The sequence below is a fragment of the Vombatus ursinus genome, unplaced genomic scaffold, assembly GCF_900497805.2.
Source record: "Vombatus ursinus unplaced genomic scaffold, bare-nosed wombat genome assembly UNPS02014909.1, whole genome shotgun sequence".
Lineage (NCBI taxonomy): Eukaryota > Metazoa > Chordata > Mammalia > Diprotodontia > Vombatidae > Vombatus > Vombatus ursinus.
Genome location: NW_020954687.1, coordinates 109,919 through 132,603, shown reverse-complemented (window position 1 = coordinate 132,603; position 22,685 = coordinate 109,919). Strand labels below are relative to the sequence as shown.

Genomic DNA, 22,685 nt, shown 5'->3' with positions numbered 1-22,685 from the left:
CTTGTATTGCCCATTCAAATGAGAGATTTATGTAAAGTGCTTTGCAAACCTTAAAGTCTGATATAAATGTTAACTATTATTATTGTTGTTATTGTTAATGTTATGATTATTATCATTACTCTCAAATAAATGCCCCTGGCTGTTTTTCAGTGTTTTAATTTTCTGTCACCTCTGTCATTTCAGTCCCCAGACTGGGCCCCTCTCTATCTCTTCATTGTACCCTCCATCTCTCACTGTTTCTCAGACTGTCCAGATCTTTATATGTTTGATCACAATCCAGTCATCCAGGCAGCTGTCACCACTAGCCTCAGGCAGCTCACCCTGTTCTCCATTTCTTTGGGCATTTTAAGATCAAATTTCCCATTTTCTTTGGCATGTCTTTGACATTTTCACCTGGATTATATAGCTCAGCTCTATCTTTCCCCCAAGTAGGAACACAAGCTCCTCTTTTGGGTCTGTGAAAACTCGTCTTATCTTAACTGGCTCCTCCAAAATCACAGTCAAGTGTGGTTGCCTGCCATAGGCTCCAGAACCCAGAAGAAATCTTCCAGGCTGTAGGCTTTCTCAGGTAGATAGCCTTTAAAAATTTGCATGTCAGTGTAGATGGATGCAGGTGGGTTGTTGGGTTTCCCAAAGTTCTTTTCTTGGAAATTTTCCTCTGGTTTTAAGGAACTGACTTCATGAAAGGGGATCTCAGAGGAGAAGTTACCTTCATGAATGGAGAAGTCCATGGGCTGGAAGAGTGAAGACCTAAATTGGATGGTTTTTTCCTGGGCTAACATCTTGTAGAAGCTAGAGAAGAGCTTCTCAGGGGGCACTCTCTGATAGTAAAGGAAGAAGGAGGCTAGACGGGGAAGGTCACTGGAGAGAAAGAGCTTGTTTGTGAAATCCCCCTTAGAGAATTCCATTATCACCCAGGGGCCTACCCCTCCAGATCACCAGATCACCAGATCACTGCCACTTGTATGGCAGAGGTAAAGTTGGGAGAGCAGAGGATATTGTCCTCCATCATCAGAAAGTAATCAGAGAGGTTGGCAGCAAAGTCCATAAGGAAGGCATAATCTGCAATCTATTTAAACAGGATAGGGGTGAGGAAGGGCTCACTAATGTTGGTTCTCAGGTTCCCCAAGGAGAGATAAGCAGCAAGAAATGTGTGGATCACCAGCAGCTGTCCTTTGAGGATCTGTGGAGCGAAGATTCTGCTCATGTTGATGCTCATCTATCTGACTAAGTGAGAGTCAGGATCAGAGAGGTGGACCAATACCATGAAGTACCTCAGTTCAGCCTTGGAGGAAGCACTGAACACAGACTGCAGATTACTCACGAAGTAAATCCCCTGCTTGGAGGACAGTCCTGTAGGCAGTAGCTCTGGGGAGGAAGTTTGGGAGGTAGTTAGAACAGGAAGGAGGGGAGAAGGCAACTTATATGGGTTGGGGTTAGGACACTCCCTTAGCCCTTCCCTACTGCCCCTATTTCCTGTCTTTCCTTTTTTCATTTCATTTTTCCTATTTCCCTTTGCAGACTAGATAGTCTAGATTAGGGCTTGGTAATTTATTCAGAGGTTAAGTGCACATTTTCATTTTGGGGATTCACAGGACTTTAAGGCTAGATATGAGCTTAGAAATCACCTATTCCAACTCTTTTCATTTTGTAGATGAAGAGAAAGACATAAATGACTTGCCCAAGGTCATCTTTCTCATTACAACCAAAGTTCAGAGACATACAGGCAGAAGGGGCTTTAGTATTCATCTTGTCCAAATCTTTCATTTTATTGATTTAGAAAATGAGATATAAAAAAAAAAAGAAGTGACTTGCCCATGGTCACATTGCCAATAATCGGCAGAGGCTGTATTGTAACCTAGAACTCTTGACTTCTAACCCAATATTCTTCCCACTATGCCAGGCTCTCTCCTACTGCCTTTTCAAGAAGTCTTTCCTACAAACTGCAGACCATAAGCTCATAGTTGATCTTGTTTCCTCTAGTACTCCCTCTGCCCATTCCTCTAGTATTTCTACTCTTTCCCTCTAGTAGTTCCAAATTACCCTAATGAATGGCTCTGATCACATCATTCCCCTGCTATAAAACATTAATGGCTCCCTAATGCCTAAAGGCTAAAGTCTAAACTCCTTAGCCTGACATTCAAGGCCCTTCATGATCTAGATCCAAACTTGTTTTCTAGACTTATATCCTCCTTCTCCCACTCTTGAACCTTCTGTTCTAGCCAAGCTGTCCCATGCATATACACCACCCTTTTCACCTTCCCTCAAAGAATTAGCCTGCTTGGAATGCCTTGTTCCCTCCAATCTTAAGCTGATCTTTCAGTCCAGCTCAAGTCCCTTCTTTTCTGTGAGCCCTTTGTCCCCTTTGGAATGGCTTTAGGGTAGTCAAGGGAGGAGAATTAGAGGAAGTAAGAGAATGCAGCGGAGGAAACAAGTGGTGGATTTGGTGTGAGAGGACCTGATTTAAATACCAGCTCTTCCACTTACTTGCCTGAGTGACTTTGATTGGTTTAGCCATTCATCTCTACAAGACTCAGTTTCCCAATTTGTAAAGTGAAGGGGCATCAGACTAGGTGATCTCTAAAGTCTCTTCTGGTCCCAAATCTATGATTCTGTCACTGTACAAACCTGGCATCCTTCACCATCTGTTCTAGAGGCTGCCCTGGCTTGGCTAGTCAGCATTATTCCAGGGCCATAGACTGATAACTTTTGGAGTATAGGATCTCCTGAGTTCCATGTTGGCTCAAAGGTTCTGAGAGCCTAGAGAACATAGTATCAAGCATTCCCAAAAAGCCCATTTATTCCCCTTTACTCACCTTTCTTCCTCACAGTTTCCCTTCCTTCTCTCCTCCTAACCCATCATTCCCTCCTCTCTTCTCTTTCTTTAGGACTCGGCTGAGAATGTGATTAATGGACTTTTTTAAGGAGGGAAGTGATTTTAGTCAAGTTGGAAGCTAAACCATAATGGCCATGGGATTACAATTGTCTATGTTAGAAATTTCTTGGACACAGCCCTTCCTTTCATTCCCTTCTTTCCCCCCCCTCTCCCCCATATTTCTCCTCCTTCTTCCTTCCTAATCACCTTCCCACTCAACTATCATACTTCCTCCCCTCCTAAGAAAGCTTAACTTTTCCACAAGTTCCATTCCCAGGAACTCACTCTTCTTTTGGGACAGGGTTCCAGCTAGGTGTTGGTAGGAGACATTATGGAAGAGGTCTGAGCTGTTCTGCCATTCCTTAAAATTTCTCACGAGGCTCTTTTTCCCAGATGTGACCTGCTCCTGGGCTATCAGCCAAGTCAAGTTCTTTGCTTCCTGGGAATAGGATAAACATCAGCTTTTCAGGAATACCTCCCAAACTCTAGCTAAAAGAGAAAGGGTGGGATGCCTTCCATAGAACTTCCACTCCATTCCATGTGGAGACTGAGCAATCAACTAATATATTGTATGGGCCTATTATGTGTTTAGAACTGTGCTAGGCACTACAAAGGATACAGAAGAAATTTAAAGACATAGTCCCCAACCTCATGGAGTTTACAATCTAATGAACCCAGTATAAATTCCTCTACTTAGGTTTTCAAAACCTGGGCCCACTCAATTAATACAAAGTAATTCCCAGTATTTCTTAAATTGTCTAACACACAATCAGTGCCAAATAAGTATTTGTTGAAGATGGTGGTGATACTGTAACTCTGACTGGTTTCATCCTCAAGACAGATTCACAGAGCTAACAGTGGGGTAGGAAAAGTAGGGTTTTGTCTCAGAGTGCCAAAATTTAAAGGTTTCCAAAATTTTACCCAAGTATTACAGCTGTGAGTAACTATTGTAGTAACTAATTCCTTCCACTCAGATGATTATGTCTTAATTACTTCTGATATTATTTTGATACAAATTACAAAGTCGATTCTTTTTTGTTTGCTCCAGGCACAATTCATGCAACTTGTTTCTTGTTACTTGCCCTGGGAACTAAGATTACTAATAACAGCTTTATATATACCAGAGGTTCCCAAACTTATTTGGCCTACTGCCCCCTTTAAAAAAATTACTCAGCATGCCCCTGGAAATCTACTTTCTTTAACCCTTTTATGTTTTTTTATTTGTATCACAATGCATCTTAAATTTAATAATTTATTGTAAATTTGTGGCTTTTTTCTGTATTGGGGTTAAGTGACTTGCCCAGGGTCACACAGCCGGTGCTCTATCCATTGTGCCACCTAGCTGCCCTGCATTGAAATTTTGATGACACAATATTGCATCATGTAACTGCATAGTAATACATTGTAAACAAGTCTTTACATGCACATATTCCTGCTGATGGCTGCTGAACTTCACAATACACTATGCACTTACCCGCCAACACTTGCTTGTTAAGACCCTGAAGTCAGGAGGATCTGAGTTGAAATCTGGTCTCAGACCAAACACTTAATACTTACTAGCTGTGTGACCCTGGACAAGTCACTTAACCCCAACTGCCTTAACAAAAACAAAAACAAAAACAAAAGACCTGTTGGCAGATTTGACCACTAATTGGTTATAACTTGCATTTTTTGTGTTTGTTTGGAAAATAACATAATCGTTACAACTTTAACTCTGTTACACAACAGATGAAAGTGTACAAATGGTTTTTTAAATTTTTATTCTCTTGTCTTCTTTCCTTATGCTTCCCCAAATGCACCTGAGGCTACTACTGCCCCCTTAGAACATTCCAGCAACCCCAAGGGGCAGTATTGCTCACTTTGGAAACCTATTAAATTTATATATCATGTAAGTCCTATGTGCCTAAAGTCTCATGTTATTTTCCTCACCTGGAATGATTTTCTCTCTCTTTTCTGCCTGTTCAGATCCTATTCGTTGGTCAAAGCTCACATTCCTCATTCTTTTCTCTTAACCCTTCCCTCATTACTCTAAGTTCTCATCAATTCTTCTTTCCTTCATGACATGGATAGATTATGCCCCCTACTATATAACACTTAATCATTTTCGACTTGTATCCCCAGTGACTAGCATAGTAATTGGCACATAGTAGTTGCTTAATCAAGGTGCTTTTTGATTGGTTGATTTTGTCTCAGAGGTTATTGCCACTTGGTTCTGTCACTTACCAGGACTTGATCTTCATCAACAATGACAGTGGCTCCCAAACTGTTAAAGATACTGACAAGCACCGAGCCAGTTAGCACCAAGACACAGAGCTGAGTAGAAAGATACATGGTACTCAGGTTGAGGTACAGCTCTGTAGGGAGAGTGAGAACAAGCTGAAAAATTCATCGTGTAATTTTAAAAGCACAAAGATGGAATTCTGTAGAATTGATTTCTAGTCCTGGCTCCCAAACTAGCTAGTTACAGCACCTTGAGCAAACTATTTATTTTCTTTTCCTCATTAGTAACATGAAAGGATAGATCAGATAATGCATAATCCCTTTGGGTTTTGATATTCCATGGTTTGATGAGGAGCAGCTAAGATTCAGAATTTAAAACTGGAAAGACTATTTCCACCTAAGCCTAGAGCTGTCCATATCTCCCTTGGAAACTTTCCTTTTCCTCTCTCTTTGTTCTAGGCACAGGAAACCTTTCCTCCTCCCCTTTTTATTCTAATGCCTCCCTTTGTTGATTATTTCCAATTTATCCTTTGTATAGATCATTTGTCACAGTTGTTTATATGTCATATCCCCCACTAGACTGTGAGCTCCTTGAGAGCAGGGACTGTCTTTTGCCTTTCTTTGTATCCCCAGCACTTAGCACAGTGTCTGGCACATTGTAGGTGCTTAGTAAATGTTTATTGAATGACTGCTCACCATTTGTATTTTTTCTTCTCTTGAGCCTTTAGCTCTTTGCCAATCTGAACCAAGACAGTCCTCCTATAATAATGAATGGAGACTGCCAAATATGACTCTATCCTTCTGCCTTTTTCATGTCCCAGGTGGTTTGCTAATTAAAGGAAGCATGCTTTCCTCTAATTGTTGTTGTTTGTCCTTCATTCTCAAAGAGGACCAGTGACATCAAGAAGGTGATGTCTTGACTTGCAAGTGAATTGGATTTAAGTGAGGCAGAGCTGTGCAAAGTCATCAGCCTCACTCTCTCCTCTGGAGCCATCTGGGTCCAGTGGCAAGATACAGATCAGGATGACTAGAGATGGTCCCTGATGCAGTGGGAGACCTTGGCCTTTTTTTTTTTTTTTTTTTTTTGGTGAGGCAATCGGGGTTAAGTGACTTGCCCAGGGTCACATAGTTAGTAAGTGTTAAGTGTCTGAGGCTGGATTTAACCTTGGCCTTTTTAAGTTAAGGTCTTTCCCAGGTCTCAGTTTGTCTGAGGCAATGCTCATTTAGTGATTAAGGTTAGGTAAGAAACGAGGCAAAAAAATGATTTTCCTTTAAGTAGACGGTCTAGAAGAAGTAGGTGAAACATAAGTCATGTGGATGGGTGTGGAATGTGGGTGGGGATGACAATAAGGAACACTTTGCCTGTCATGCCTATTGCTATCTAAATATCCCCCCTTCTCCCCTCTGAACTTATGCTTCTCTCCCCTATCCTTAGATCCTTGCCCCACCTCTTTCTTTTAAATCTCTTTTCAACTTTTAGTTGAAAACTTGAATCTGTTAGCAGAGCCCCCCATGGATATCCCCCCTTCCACTCTGGAATTGTGGAGGAGGCAGAGAGCAAAGGGATTGAAAGAAATCAGTACAAAGTTCTAACCATTTCAAACCTCTCACCACTGCTGAAGTTCCAGGACCATTTAAGTTCTTATTTTTTTTCCTGTTTCTTGCTTCCAGGGTTCACAGAAGACAAGGCTCAGATGCTTCTTCAGGTTTCAGAGTTCTCTCCGAAGGTTAATAGAACAAACTTTTAGCCCCTTTGGGGCAGGGTTTGGGGCTGGACCCAGCTGGTTGGGACCAGAACTTGCCTCTTCTGAGTTTGGTCAAAGCTGGGTCCTCCTAGGTAACACAGTCCCCTGACAACCATTGTTCCTTCTGAATGGTGGGCCTGCCCACTACGCCACCCCCCAGGCACTTGTTTGGATGTGTATTTGGGATAGAAGTGTATGGGATAGTTTTGTAGGACATTATAGGAATAAGGCCTTGAGGAATGAAGCCCTTAGAATTACAGAAAAAAAATTCATAGAATCTCAGAGATGACCTTAAAGATCATTTAATCCAAACCCCTCATTTGACCTTAAATGGTGGAAACTCAGTTCTAGAGAGATAAGATGACTTTCCTGATGCCATACAGTAAGTTAATGGCAGAACCAGAACCAGAAAGAACTCAGTTCTCCTCATGGATATGTTTGCTATTTACCTCTCATTTCAGCAGATGTTCCTTCCCCTCCCCCCATCCATGGAGCCATCTCCTATTTTTGTTGTTGTTTTTCAGTTGTGTCCGAGTCTCCATGGCCCCAATCTGGGTTTTCTTAGCAGAGATATTGGAGTCATTTGCCTTTTCCTTCTCATTTTGTAGAAGAGGAAACTGAGGCAAACAGAGTTAAGTGACTTGCCCAGGGTTGCACAGCTGGTAAGTGCCTGACGCCAGATTTGAACTCAGAAAGATGCGCCTTTCTGGTTCCAGGCCTGGTGCTCTATCTACTGCATCACCCGGCTACCCCACTATTCATTATAGTAAAGATAAAAAAGAAAGTGAAAAATGCAACTCGTCAAAACCAATCAATACACCATTCAGGTCTAACAGAATATGCAACATTCCATACAACCCAGCCACCTCTCCCCCACCTCTGAAAAGAAGTGAGAGAGGCATTTTCTTGTCTTGTTTCTGGCAGCCGGGGTTTTTTGTTGTTGTTGTTGTTGTTGTTTTTTAAGATTTATTATTTTTTTATATCAGGTTTTTTTATTCTGTACCATACAACCTCCTTCTGCAGCTTGTTTCTGTTCTGAACCAATGAATGGATTGATATAACATCTTTTTTTAAATAAAGCTGGTAGTATTGGGGCAGCAATAAAGTCTTCTTACACTTTACCCACCCCACCCTTTCCTTCCAGGTACTATACTACCAGTGACACTGACCCCTTTGCTTTTCCTTGTACACAACACTCCATCCCCCAATTCTGGGCATTTACACTGGCTGTCCTCCATACCTGGAACTCTCTCCAGCCTCATCTTGACCTTCTGACTTCCCTGGATTCCTTCAAGATCCAGCTAAAATCCTACCTTCCACAGGAAGCCTTGCTTGATCCCCTTTCATTCTAGTGCCTTTCCTCCGTTGAGTACTTCCAATTTATCTTGTATGGAGCTGGTTTGTACATCAATGTTTGCATGCACGTTGTCTCTCCATTAGACTGTGAGCTCTTCGGAAGTAGGGACTATCTTTTACCTTTCTTTAGATTCCCAGATCTTAGCACAATCCCTGGCACATTGCAGTTGCTAGTTGACTGAATGACTAAAGTCATCTTCATCTCTTCAAGGCCTACTTGGCCTTGGAACCTCATCCAGATGAACTTTTGTACCAAATATACCAAAGTACATTTCAGCCCTTCATTCTGGACAAGCCCACAAGTTCCCTAAAGGAACATGTAGATCGCTCATTGATAACCAATCAAGAGCTGTCATAGTCTTTGCCAATTTGCTTGCGTAAGGTTCTAGTCCAACCAGCAATGGTGTCATGGATGGTTCATATCCTTTCTCAGACATGAATTAGAGGTATGACCTTTGGCAAATCACTTAATGAAGGCCAGAATTTGAACTCCAAGCACTCTACCTACAATACCACCTAGCTGGTCCTCCCCATCTTTTATGTACTACCCCAGTTTCTTCATCTGTAAAATGGGGATAATAATAGCACCTGCCTGACAGTGTTGCTGTGCAGATCAAATAAGATAATAGCTAGGTAAAGCGCTTTGCAAACCTTAATGCATTTTATAAGCATTAGCTATTAATGTTACAAGAGAAGGAGGAGGAGGACTGTTAATTCTGAGCAGTTTTATTATTGGAAATTTGCCAATTACAATTTGAAAGCATCAGGTATGCTTAACGTGCTGGTGTAACCACCTTTGATAAAATGTGATCTAGTTGCCTCCTACCATGTCTTGGCTCTGGATAAAGTTGAAGAAGTCTGACCATAGAACTCAGAGCTGGCAGAGGAAATCAGGAGAGGAAATACTCAGAAAACTGTGATGAAGGGATGTGAATTTAATACTCAGTTATGGTTCTGTTTTCATCACTCCACCCTCTCCTAAGAGATTATAGTTTTCTATTCTAAACAGAGTCTACATCGTTCACCACCCCCATTTTGACAAGCATCTGGAAGCTGATAGCTATGTTGATTATGTAGATTTAGAACAGGAAGAGACTTTGGAGGCTGTTGAATCCACCCCCATTTTACAGATGAGGAAACTGAGGCTGGAAGAGGTTATGTTCTTTGCCAGAGTCACACAGTTTTAAGTCTGGGTCAAGATTTGAACCTGAGTCCAGCACTCTACCCACAATGTGCTCTAAATGCTCCTCCTCCCCCTTTCTTTGCACTGGATGAAGAGGAAATACTGTAAATGATCCTGTCTAATTGCTCAGTTCTTCAGATGGTATAGAGCAGGTAGAATATCTATGAGCTGCAGTCTTAGGCAATCAGTCTCCTAAAAACAAAGGTACATTCTCAACTCCCTACAAGTGTCACAACTGCTAAAGTCCTGGCTGGCTTATCTATGGACATCATAGACAGAGGAGCAAGCTTCTGTAAGGAACAAGAAGGGTTTTACTCTGCTATGGGCAAGTAGGAGGACCAATCTTACTGGAGATGTGAGGGGTAATAACAGTTAGCATTTACATAGCTTTAAGGTTTGCAAAACACTTTACAAATATTATGCTGTCTTATTCTTACAGCTCTGAGAGGTAGGTGCTATTACTATCCCCATTTTTCTGATGATGAACCCTGAGGCAGACAGAGGTTAAGTGACATGCTCAGGATCACATATAGCTAGTAAGGTCTGAGGCTGAATTTTAACTCATCTTCCTGACTCCTGGTCCAGTCCTCTATCTATTGCATCACCTAGCTGTCTTAGTAATAGAATTGTTTAATATTTTACTTCAACTGTTTTACTCATCTCTTTGACCAGGTTAGTGAGAAGGCTAGATGGTATGTAGGTTAGTATACCAGTAAAAACTGAAGAAACCCAACAGTTTCTTCTGGCTGTCAAAAGAATAGATTTAATCTTAGACTGGGTTTTGTTGGTTTCTTTACTAGATGTGGTGGCTAAACCTCAGTTATGCAGTAATTAGCTCAATCTACCATAGTCAGAAAGAGGTTTTCTGGCTACCATCTCCTTTTCCAATTACCTTAGTAGAAGGAAGCAAAGAGTCAGCAGTAACCTGAAAGATTTGAATCCCAGTAGAAGATGGCATAGAGCACCTACTGTAGCCAGAAATACCCAGCAGAAAAGTGATGCCCAACACAGAGATGATGCTCCTAGAAGAGATGATGTTTCTAGGTCATCAGGGGTATCCTGTATCCTGTATTTATTCTCTCTGTGTGTATACTATTTCACTGGTTAGGTGGTTACTTGTGGTAGCCTGTACAGACATTAGAGGGTCTTTTCTTGTCACTATCATGCAGAAAGTCTTTTATTATGAACTAATGTATCCTCTGGCAGACTCTTAAACACATTGGTGAGGTTTTGAGAGTCATGATTTTGAATAGGTACTGCCTTCGATACCTTGAAACTGGGGTATATTTTTAAGGGTTGGACTCCCCAGTAGGAATTTGGCCTTTCTCCTGCCTTGCAGTAAAAGCCCTGGGTCATCAAGAGCTTTTCAGAACAGTTCTGCACTAGAGCGTATTCTCCAGTTCCCCTTTTTTATATTTTCTTTTTGTTTCTCCAGGCAGATACATTTTTACCTTTCTTCCATTATCAGTAGCTTTCAGACCTTAGGAGACCGTAGACGGTATACCAGTTTCAGTAACACAGATATTCTGGGCTAAGTTTGCATTATATAGGTCAGAACAGAAAGTCTGGCTTCCATACTCATCTTTTATTTTCTTACATGGGTGGATTTTTTCAAATATATATGTATGTATATATACACACACAGACACATGTGTGTGTATACATGTATATATACATATGTGTATCGTAAGTGAACCACATCTTTACTCATGTGCCTGCATAAGCCGAGCAGAATGATTTGAATCATAGAGTCAGACATGATGTTAAAGGTTGTCTCATCCAACGTCCAACTGATTTCAAGTATCATTTCCCTGATAGCCTTTGAACCAGCCTCTTCTCATGAGATGAAGCAGTATATATCATTGTTACATAGCAGTAACTGTTAAAAAGTTCTTACGTTGTGCCAAATCAGCACCTGGGCAATTTCTGACCATTATTCTTAGTTCTACTCTCAGGATGCTGAATGACTAGAAGAATGGCTAAACAAACTGTGGTACATAAATACAATGGAATATTACTTTGCTGTAAGAAATGATGAGTATGATGAATACAAAAGAAGATAGAAGAAGTTATATGAACTGATACGAAGTGAATTAAGCAAAACCAGGAAACACCTAGATAGGTGGTTAGAGTTCTGGGCTTGGAGTCAGGAAGACCTGAGTTCAAATCCTGCTTCGTCTGCTAGCTATTTGACCCCGACCAAGTAGCTTAGTTTCTCTTAGCCTCAGTTTTCTCATTTGTAAAATGAGGGGGTTGGACTTGGTGGTCTCTGAGGTCCCCTTCAATTCTAAATCTATGATCCTATGAATATACGTAATGACTACAACGATGTGAGTGGAAAGAACAACAAAATAATCAAAACCAAAAGTTGCAAAACCATGAGGCAGTAAGTCACAGCAGGTAGGGCGCTAGATGTAGAATCAGGAAGATCTGTATTCAACTCCAGCCGTCTTTAACATCTCTGTGCCCTGGTTTCCTCATCTGTAAAATGAGGAAGTTGGTTGGACTTAATGGTCTCTGAGGACCCATATGGCTCTAATGCTGTGATGCCCGCGTGCCTTTTCTTCCATCTGATAGTTCCTTAAATGTGAAAAAAATCTCAAACGTCCTCATTGTCTTTCCTTCACTAGGACAAGTATCACATTTATCCTTAGCTTTTCCCCCATGGTTTTTAAGCCTGTCACTGTCTGCATCACCATCTCCTCCATCCCCAGCTCACAGAGTTTAGAGGTTCAGGCCTGAAAAATACTGGAATTATCCTAAAACCAATCAGGGTCCCAACAAAGTTAGATAGATGATTAGATAGATAGATAATTAGCGTAACCCAGTTTTTAAGCCTGGAGCATTTTACACGACTCTCCTAAGTGGCGGAGAGATGCGGCATGCGTGTGTGGAGGGAATGAAGTTGGTACGAGATTTTTGGAGTGGAGAGGCATTCTTCTTTCCTTCTGTGAGAGACACATGGAGTTTTCAGACTCTCCGGGGACATCTATCCATGGCTTCCCACAAGTTGCATGTGTGTGTCCATGTGGACATGGCCAACATGGTAAATACACATAAATTTTACATAAGAGATTTTTTTTGGGTGACCATGTTTCTCAGTACTGTAGGTGGTTTCATAAGAAAATTTTCACTGGAATATGAGGCAAAATTCAAACTCAGGTTGTCCTGACTCCAAATCCAGTGCTGTACTCACTTGATGTTATCTATTACAAACTCTGAATTCTGAACAAGAATCCCTTTTACAGCATCTCCACAAGTGGTCATCCAGTTTTTGCCTGAAGACTTTTGGAGATGGGGAACTCACTACCTTTTGAGGCAGCACATGCTACTTTGGGTCAGCTCTGTTATGATGATCTTCTGCTGAACCCAAATCTGTCTCTCTGCACATCTACCATTATTGTTCCTAGTTTTGCCCTCTGGAACCAAGAAGAAAAAGATTCTTTTCTAAGGACAACCTTTTTTATACATTCGAATACAACTATTATGTTCTTCCTAAGTCTTCCCTATTCTAGTGTGAATATCTCTACTTACTTTAATTCTTAGGTAACCAGGTATTCCCAGCAGCCCCTTGCCTTGAGGGGGTAGAATCAGAAGATACAGTGGGAGGATGCCAAGTCTAAGCAACTGAGCTCTGATTTCAGTTTGGTTTTGGAGAGGGAGGAAAGGGGTAGCTTTGAGATGGCAGGCTGTGGTCAGACTGTCAGTGAGAAAGAAGTTCCAGCAGGGACTTTGAATGGAGATTGAGACTGGGAGTAGTAATGCCCCTAGCTCTTTCCCTGGCTTGCTAATCCACCTATTCAAATTTCTGAGAAGGTTTGTGTGTTGTTTGAATGTACTGAAGCTGCTAATTATTCTTAGCTCCTTGAAACCAGTGAAGTTTTAACTCTCTTCTTCCTTCCCCTATGCCTGTAGCTAGCAGGCATTTTCTGCATAGTTTCTCTATCTCTTTAAACCAGTTCCTGATTTTGTGTCATATAAAGCTGTGACCAGTCATAAATCCTTATGATTCATATATATTAATTAGTCATGAAGAGAGGGACTGCAGTAGAGAAAGCCAGTGAAGGTTTGGAACATATAGGACTAAAACAAGACAGAAGTTTGCACCTTGGTCTAAAGTAGCTAGATTTTAGTCTTGGCTTTGGGGGATTTGAGCTGTAATTGTGAGAGATTCTTATGGTTTTTATCTTTATCCTAATAATTCTTATAAACTCTTAAATAGTAGAGATAAGACCAACCATATGAATCAAGACCATTGAATACATAAACTATTGAGTCTCATGGGTAAGGAGGATTCAAACGGCATATAGAATATGGCAGTGCCTCAGTCAACCTTGCTAGACAGTGCCACCTGCTGGTTACACTGATATGGCATCTTCTTCAGTCCTCTTACCACGTTAGCATAGACGTGGCTCCAAGTTTGTCCGTGTCCTTCACAAAACATTGTGTCTGGAACCAAACACCAAACTGCAAATATAGCCTGACTAGGACTGAGAGAAATGATCATTTGCATTGTTTTGTATACCATTAATCTCTATAAACATATTCTATGACTGAGTTTGTATTTTTTTTACTACCTTGTTACATTGTTGACTCATATTAAGTTTATAGTCCACGAAATTTCCCCTTTTCACAAGACATATTGTAAAGAAAAAAGCACTGCCTATCCATGTCCCTCTATCCTATATTTGTGCAGTTGATTTGTTGAACTCAAACATTAGACTTTACATTTATCCCTATTACATTTCTTCTTAAGAGATTCAGCCCCATTATTCTAGCTTACTGAAATCCTTTTGGCTTCCTAGTCCATTATACAACAGGCTAGTTTTCCCTACTAGCTCCATTTGATTAACAAATTTTATAAGTATGCTACCTAGGCTATCATTCAAGCCATTCAAAAGATGTTGAATTGCCGTGTAGCACTCCATTAGAGAGACTTCCCTCCTTGACACTGATACATTAATCACCACTTTGGGGAGTTTAGTGATTTAACCATTTATTTTTTAAATAAAAATTTTATTTTTTTAATCAGTAAAAATCTGCTTTTTCTTCCTCCCCCTTTCCCAATTGAGAAAGAAAGAAAAACAAAACTCCCATCATAAACATATATAGTCAAGCAAAACAAATTCCTCCACTGGCCATATCTAAAAAAAATATGCATCTATTTGTACTTCTGAGTCCTTCCCTTCTCTATCAGGAGAGGGAGCACTATATTTTATCATGGGTCCTCTGGAACTGTGATTGGTTATTGCATTGATTAGAGTTCTTAAGTCTTTCAAAGTTGTTTGTCTTTACAATATTGCATAAATTGTTCTGGTTCTGCTCATTCCACTGTGTATCAGTTCATACAAATCTTCCTAGATTTCTCTGAAATAATCTCCTTCATCATTTCTTACAAAACAAAAGTATTGCATGAAAGTTATGTACTATAACTTGTTCAGTAATTCCCCAATTGATGGGCACACCTTCATTGGCCAATTCTTTGCCACCACAAAAAGAGCTGTTATAAGCATTTTTGTATATCCTTAGTTAAAATTTGTTTTGCTTAGATTCCCTTAATTTATCTTGACTTTTATTTCCCCTTCTACCTTCTCCTCCTGTTTTCCAGTTGAGTGAAATGCATTTCTGTTCCCAGTTGTGTTATATATGTTCTTCCCTCCTTTGACCAGCTCAGATGAGAGTGGGAGTCAAGTGTTACCTACTCCCTACTTCCTCTTTGTTTGTATAGACTTCTACTTGCTTGCTTTAAGTGAGGCAGTTTTTCCCATAGTTCCTTTCTTTTCCCCTCCTCCTTCCCCAGTGTATTCTTTTTTCCCTCCCTGTCTATAAAGATCATCAAGACACAACCGAACCATTCTCAAGTTCTCTGTCTGATAAGATTCCCTCTATGACCCCTCATGATGATATAGTTCTGAGGGGACATGGGTCTTATCCTTGTTCAATTGTTTATGATTGTTTGCTTAAGTTTATCTTTTTATGTTTCTCATGAGACATATGTTTCTCTTCTGTTTCTCTTTTGGGCCTGGGGCTTCACCCCAAAGTCCTGTGTTTACACTTCAGCATTTCTATGCAGTTCTGGTCCTTTCATCAGGGATGTTTGGAAGAGAGTAAATCTGATGGCTTGATGCAACTCTGCCTCACTTAAATCTAATTCATACACAAGTTAAGACATCACCCTGTAATGTTATTGGTCTACTCTGAAATCAAAGGATGAGTAACAAGGAAATTCTCTGTTTCATTAAAAATCTATTTACCCCTTTTAGGATTATACTCAGTTATACTAGGTAAATTATTTTTGGTTGTATGTCTAGATCTTTTGTCTTCTGGAAGATTGTATTCCAAGCCCTGTTCTCTTATGGTGGTGGTTGCTAAATTGTGTGACTATGGCTCCTTGGTAATTGAATTATTTTTTACTGGCTACTTGTAGTGTTTTTTTTTTTTTTTTAATTTGACATGGAAGTTCTGGATTTTGGTTATAACATTTCTGGAAGTTTTCATTTTGGGTTTTTTTTTTTTCCCAGAAGGAGACCAATGGATTCTTTCTATTTCTACTTTGTTCTTTGGTTCTAAAGGATCTAGGCAATTTTCTTTTATGATTTCTTGAATTGTGATGTCAAGGTTCATTTTTTTTGGTCATGGCTTTCAGTTAGTCTTCTTAAATTCTTTTTTTTTAATCTTTTTTTTTTCCTTTTTCTTTTTAGGCAATTGGGGTTAAGTGACTTGCCCAGGGTCACACAGCTAGTCAAGTGTTTGGTCTGAGGCTGGCTTTGAACTCAGGTCCTCCTGACTTCAGGGCCAGTTCTCTATCCACTGCACCACCTAGCTGCCCCTAGTCTTCTTAAATTCTTAGATAATTCTTATATTATCTCTCCTTGATATATTTTTAGGTCAGTTTTTACTGTGAGATATCTTACAATTTCTTTTTTTTTTGTTCATCTTTTGATTTTTTAAAAATATTTCTTGTTTCATAGAGTCATTATCTTCTATTTGGTTCATTCTAATTTCAAGGAAGTTTGCTGCTTGGGTAAGGTTTTGTATCTTTCATGCCAAGCTGTTAATTCCTTTTCTAATTCTTTCTTTCGTAGTCCTAATTTCTTTTCCATTGTTTTCTTTTGGCAGTCTCATTTTATTTATAAAAAAATATTTGGGGCAGCTAGGTGGCCCAGTGGATAGAGCACCAGCCCTGAAGTCAGGAGGACCTGAGTTCAAATCTGGCCTCAGACCAAACACTTGCCACTTACTAGCTGTGTGCAAGTCACTTAAACCCAATTGCCTTAAAAAAATATTTTAAGCACCTTTTAAAACTTTTTAAATCTCTTTCAGGAATTCTAATTGAACTTGTGCCCAAACCATATTTTACTTTGAGGCTTTTCTTGTCACTGTTTTGGAGTCATTCTCTCCTGGGTTTGTGCCTTGGGCATCTTTGTCACCATAATAGCTTTTAGTGGTGGAATTGTTTTTCTTTTTTTTTTTTTTGTTTTGCTCATATTTTTTGCCGCCTGATTCAGACTTAATGTTCCCAGGCATGCTAATTTCTGGAGGGATGTCTGAGCTTTCCTGGGGGTATTGCATGTTATGTTATTCAAGGATGTCAAAAACTGTTTAGTCTGGGAACCTGAATGCTCTCAGTACTACCAAAGTGGTTTCCTCCATGGTTTGAACTCTGCAAGTTCCTGATCAGGGTTTGGATCTGAGCAATATGTCTGTGGGTTTTTTTGAATTCCAGTGTATGACAGCTATATTTAGCTACTATCAGCCAGATGGAAAACTTTGCTGGTTCAAAGTGCAAGAATCGCAGGCTTCCCTTTGGTCTTAGATTCTTGCCCTGGTTATTCTTCTCCAGGCTTCAGGCTAGAATAGAAGCTGGAACTGAGACCCTGCTCTGCTCTTGGAGTCCAAGCCACACAGCTACTGCTTGCTTCTGAACTTTTTCCTTGCTTGGCACATAGCCTAGGTCCTGCAAGAGCTCCTCACTCTGGAATACCACCCAGGGGCAGATCCCTCCTTTGTCTTCCCTGGAGCTGTGGCCCAGACCTGGGTGCTGAGTAACAGAGCTGCTAGATTACACTTATTCCTGTACCCTGCTCAAGTGTAGGCCCCTTTATGCCATCTTTAGCACCTCTTCTTGTCTTGGTTCAATTTCTCCCTATGCACCCTTCCATCTCCAATGTCCACAGACCTCTCTTTCTGTCTCTCTATGCCAACCTAGGTAGGTAAAAATGATTTACTGTGATCTTTTTCTTGGCTTTCCCAATCAGGACTCAGTCTGGTGCATTTTCTAGATCTTTTTGAAAGTATTGTGGAAAAGAGCTTGGTTGTACATGTTCCTACTCTCCCATTTTGGTTCTTCAATTCAATAATTTTTTAATTCTTCTAGTTACACTATCATCCATCCCATATCTTTCTTTTACATGAGAATAGCAAGAGAGATTTCAACAAATGTCTTGCTAATATTTAAATATATTATGTTCATAGTATATTCCTAATCTTGTGTAGTGTCCCTTTGGATTATCCCACAAATTGCAGGTTGGGTTTCCTGGAGGACAAGTGCCCCAGTTTCAAGGTTACTATGTGGATCAGTAACCCTACAATTATAGCTTATGAGTCTCCCATTGATGTTTACCTTTCAATAGTTAGCCAAGGTACACAATTAGGTCAAAACAAGAGTACTTATAAGAATAGCATTACAAGGGGTCTTACAATAGAATGCTTCTCATAAAATTAATGCACATTCTTTCACCAACACGCCACAGCATCAAAGGGGAAAGTGGGTAAGCATAGTAAGGGTGGTTGAGGAATTGTAAGGGGCTAGTCAATTCATACCATTGATTCTGAAGGGCTTCTCACGTACTTTTTTGGTGTTTCTATGATGAATGTTAGTGAGTGAAATGTCTTGATGAACATCATTGCTCCACTGGCTTCATTGTGCCTACTCTCAGCTGGGTACATTGCTCAGATGGGCTCACTGGGTCAGCTCATTGCAGGGCACATTGCTCTGCCAACTGGCCATAGTCTGCAATCTCCAACTTTTGCCTAGGACACTACCAGGTTCTTTCAAAAATATTCAGTACCTCTCCCTAAGACCAGGGAGAAACCTCTCCAGTTCTGTTCTTCGGGAGTATTGGCTCTCTATCCTTCCACCTCTCTAACAGCAGGCTCCCTGCTCCAGGTACCAACGCTCTTTGAATTTCTTTCGATAGAGAAATTTGAGATTCAGGAAGCAATAATCCTTTAATTCACATCTTAGGCTGCTTGCAGGCACATCTTCTGTGGCCATTTGCTTCTATTACAAGGCACCATTGCTGATGGAAGAAGGGGAGGAGGGAGAAAGCCCCATATCCTCTTGCTGCTCTCTGCTAAAATGATCCTAAGAGCTTATGGTTTGTATCTGAGTGTCTCAGAGTGGGACCAGCTTTCTTTTTATTTTATTTTTTAGGCAATTGGGGTTAAGTGACTTGCCCAGGGTCACACAGCTAGTAGGTGTCAAGTGTTTGGTCTGAGGCTGGATTTGAACTCAGGTCGTCCTGACTTCAGGGCCAGTGCTCTATCCACTGCACCACCTAGCTGCCCCCCAGCTTTCTTTTTATCTAGACCAGAAAGCACATGGTTAATCTTCACAACCAATAATTAGAAGTTAGTGAACAGGGTATAAAATGGAAAATTTTAATAAAGTTGAAAAGTTTTTGCACAAAGTCAGTATATTTAGAATTAGAAGGGAAACCTAATAAAATCTTTGCAGAAATTTTTTGAGCCTAATCCCTTCATTTTATTTATTTAAAACTTTTAATTTTTTCTATTAACAAAAAAATTCTTTCCCTCTCCTCCCCCGAAGAAGAAAAATCAAGAACTCTTTTTTTTTTTTAAAATAAATATGTATAATCAAGCAAAACAAATTCTCCAACTGGTCATGTCCAAAAAAAAATGTCTCAATATGCACTCTGAATCCACCACCTCTATGTCAGGAGTTGAGCAGCATGGACCATCTAAAATAGTGGTCACTGAATCGATCAGAGTTCTTAAGTTTGTCTTTACGGTGCTGTTGTTATTGTATTAATTGTTCTCCAGGTTCTGCTCACTTCACTCTGCATCAGTTCATACAAATCTTCCCAGGTTTCTTTGAAAGCATCTCCTTCACAATTTCTTAGAGCAAAATAGTTTTCCATTAATTCATATACTATAATTTATTCAGCCATTCTCCAATTTATGGCTACCCACTTAGTTTCTAGTTCTTTGACACCACAAAAAAGCTACTATAGATATTTTTGCACATATTAGTCTTTTTCCTTTTCCTTTGATCTCTTTAGGGATATAAGCTTAGCAATATAACTATCACTGGATTAAAGGAAATGCTCAATTTAGCAACTTTTGGGTCATAGTTTCAAATTGTTTTCTAGAATGACTACCAATTTACAGTTCCATTGATAGTTCATTAATGTGCCTGCTTTTCCATAACCCATTTGTCATTTTCCTTTTATGTAAATTTTGCCAATCTGAACAATATATCAAAAGATGCTTTAATGTATATCTTTTTATTTATTAGTGGTTTTGGACTTTTTCAGATGGCTATGGATAGCTTTGATTTCTTCTTTAGAAAACTTCTGTTTATATACTTTGACTATTTATCAGTTAGAGAATGGAGCAAATTTCTCTGATAAAGGATACTCAAGATATGTAGGGAGTTTATAAGAATACATAAGAACAAAGGCCATTTCACAATAGGTAAACAGTCAAAGGCAACTGATTCTCAAGATAAGAAATCCAGGCTATCATCAATATATGGAAAAGTGCTTCAAATAACTAACAGTAAGAAAAAAGCAAATTAAAACAACTCTGAGGTTTTTCATGTGGACATCAAATATTCTAGCATTTAAATATACATGTTTGTAGTACATTACTAAGCCATGATCGCAGAACTGAGTCAAAGACTTTGCAATAAGCAAAGTCAGTATAAATGTTATGATGCTTTTAGGTTACTCGTTCAATAATCACCAAATTTATAATGAGTTGCTCTTTATACCACAGTGATTTTGATTTTTGTGTACCCATTTTGATATGAAGTCAATATATTGTTTTCATGTGAGTGTTTATTGATTTTTTCCTGAGTGACACAATTGAATGCTTTATACAAAGTACAAAAACATAAATAGACTATATTTGGAAGGGTCATTGGTGCTTTCATTTTTTTGGTAATGAGTATGTGATGTCTCCTGTTAAGAATGATGGATTTAGGCTTGCATCAGAGTGGAAGCTTCTAAAATTCTTTACTAATAATTCATGCGCTACCGTGAAGCATTTGAGGCAATAGTTATGGGGCTTATTTGGAGCTGCAACTCATCAGTTTTGCAGAGAAGTTATAGTTTCAATCATTTACCTTGATATTACTGTCACTATTATCATTAACTATTTTTGTTATTATTATTACTACTCTTTTTGGGAAATAATTTCATGTGAATTATGGTGCTCTCCACCCTATTCTCCCATGGTTGTACCTGCTACTCTCTAGTAACTAGTAAATACAGATTTCCTCCCTATACTCCACTCTTTCCCTTTTCATTTTAGGAATTTTTTTTTTATCAGATCTGCAAGTCTGCAGTCAAATATACTTTTCCTGACCTTGTTAGATACAATGGGGATGCCATAGAAAAAGAGGATATAGGTTCTGATGCTGGCCCTTGAACAAGTCACCTAACTTCCCCAAGCTTTTTTCCTCCTCTATAAAAAGCCACATTTTGGACTAAATGACACACATTAGATTAAATTACTTCCAAAGTCCCTTCCAATTCTAAATGTATGAGTTCTGGAAAAGTCAATTATTCTTTTATCTTAAGCTTTGTTTGAGAAATTAAAATAAGTATATGAACATGTTCAGAAAGTATTTTTTCAGTATGTGGAGTTATTCTAGGTCACTGTATAGTTACACAGATTCACAGTCCAATCTCCTGACATATATATAGAGTGCATTTAGAGAATGCTATAATGAACCAATGTCTGAGTACATAAGATTAATCTCAGTAAAATCTAATTCTGAGGCACTTTTTGATTATACCTATATGAGAATCAAATTAATATCTCATTGGTCAATACATTTAAAAATTTTTTGTCAGCTTTCTGTGTGAAAGGGAGGTACTAGTTAGCTGTTGAGAGGAATATAAAGGTGAATAAGATAGGGTTTGCTGTACTCTGGGAGAGCAAGGACATGATGAATAACTGCAACGTATGATAAATTTCCTAAGAGACGTACAAAGAAAGCATTTCATTGCTTAGAAGAGAGATCATATCAGGTTGAGGAGGCTCAGGGAAGGCTTCCTGAAAGCACATTAAAGTTGTCCATCAGACTGTAATTAGACTTTGCTATGTGTCAGGTAATATGCTAATGTTGGGGTTACAAAAAAGAGGGTAACCTCCAATCTCTGCCCTCAAGGAGCTCATAATCTAAGGGAGAGATAATAAGCAGATGAATGTGTATAAACAAGTTATATATAGGATAAATAGGAAATAATTAAAAGAGGGAAGGTGCTAGAATTGAGAGGGTTTCCTCTAGGAGATTGGATTTAAGTTGGGACTTAAAGCCAGGGAAGCCAGGAAATGAAGTTGAGGAGGAAGAGCATCCCAGGCATGGGGACGGCCAGGGAAAATGCCTTAGAGCTAGAGATGGTGTGTCTTCTTCATGGAACACTGAAGAGCATGATGGGGAGGTAGTAAGGTGTGAGAAGAGCAGCTTGATGGCTCAGTGGATAGAGTGCTGGTCCTGATTCAGGAAGATTATCTTCAAGAGTTCAAATCAACCCATTTAACCCTATTGCCTCAGTTTTCTCATCTGGAAAAGGAGCTGGAGAAGGAAATGACAGATCACTACAGTACCTTTGCCAAGAAAATCCCAAATGGTGTCACGAAGAGCGGGACACGATCGAAAAACGACTCAACAAGGTAAGGTGTGGGAAGACTGGAAAGGTAGCAGTGGGCTAGGTTATGAAGAGCTTTAAATGCCAAATAGAAGATTTTGTAGAGAGCCACTGGAGTTTGAGCAGGGAGTGACATGATGGGATCTGTGTTTTAGGAAAATCACTTGAGTGGCTGAATGGAGGATGGATTGGAGTGGGGAGAGCGGTAGGCAGCCACAAACAGGTTATACTAATCCAGGTGTGAAGCAATGAAAGCCTGCACTGGAGTGGTGGCAGTGTCAGAGGAGACAAGGGGGCATATTGGAGAAATGTTGCAAAGGTGAAATCGACATGCCCTGGACTTGGGGGTAAGAGCTTGGACTGTGGGGTAAGAGATAATGAGGAATCCAGGTTGACTCCTAGGT

The 22,685-nt window shown here is 39.7% G+C and overlaps 1 pseudogene; it reads right to left on the bottom strand.

Moving 5' to 3' along the window:
- Positions 1–240: 240 nt before the first annotated feature.
- On the bottom strand, positions 241–5,206 carry LOC114029051 (annotated as a pseudogene).
- Positions 5,207–22,685: the final 17,479 nt, after the last annotated feature.